The sequence below is a fragment of the Atta colombica genome, unplaced genomic scaffold, assembly GCF_001594045.1.
Source record: "Atta colombica isolate Treedump-2 unplaced genomic scaffold, Acol1.0 scaffold163, whole genome shotgun sequence".
NCBI classification, from domain to species: Eukaryota; Metazoa; Arthropoda; class Insecta; order Hymenoptera; family Formicidae; genus Atta; species Atta colombica.
The window spans coordinates 189,189-189,892 of record NW_017259254.1 but is presented as its reverse complement, the minus strand read 5'-3'; positions in this window follow the sequence as shown (position 1 = coordinate 189,892).

The window sequence follows — 704 nt, the reverse complement described above, 5'->3', positions numbered from 1 at the left end:
TATATTGGGTTGTCCGGAAAGTTCGTGCCGCAAAAGATTTAAATTTAATAAATGTATACCAAAATTTAAATCTTCTGCGTTTCAATTTTCCTTCAAAATGCCTTCGGCACGAACTTTCCGGACAACTCAATATATATTAATATTAATATCGTTTGCATTTTTAGTAAAAATAAATTTTTATTATCTTCAAAAAACAAATTATAAAATCATCTTTTCGAAAGTTATTACACTAATTTTTATGACTGCAACCGAAAATATAATATTTATCTGATAATTTATCAATATTATCATTTTCATTTTTAAGCATTTTTGAACATTATTTTTTTAATATATGTGTATATCTGTATTTCTCCTATTGAAGAAAAAAGGAAAAAAGATGAAACTGATGCAAAAATTTAGTTAAAAAAAAGGCCTGTCGTACATCAGTATGTATAGAGATATGTATAGAGTTACAGTTGGCTGTTACCATCTAATCAAATCATTTCAACTGGAGAAGAGAGTTTAGATTCTCTTTAACTATAATTAATGAGACAATGAAACAATATGTTATAATATTAATATGATATGATATTTTTAAATAATTTATTGTGTATTAATTACATATTTTTATTTAACAAAAATGACGAACATATTATATTTCTATATAATCTACGGATGAATAATGACAAATAAATTTCGATATTATATATATATATATATATATT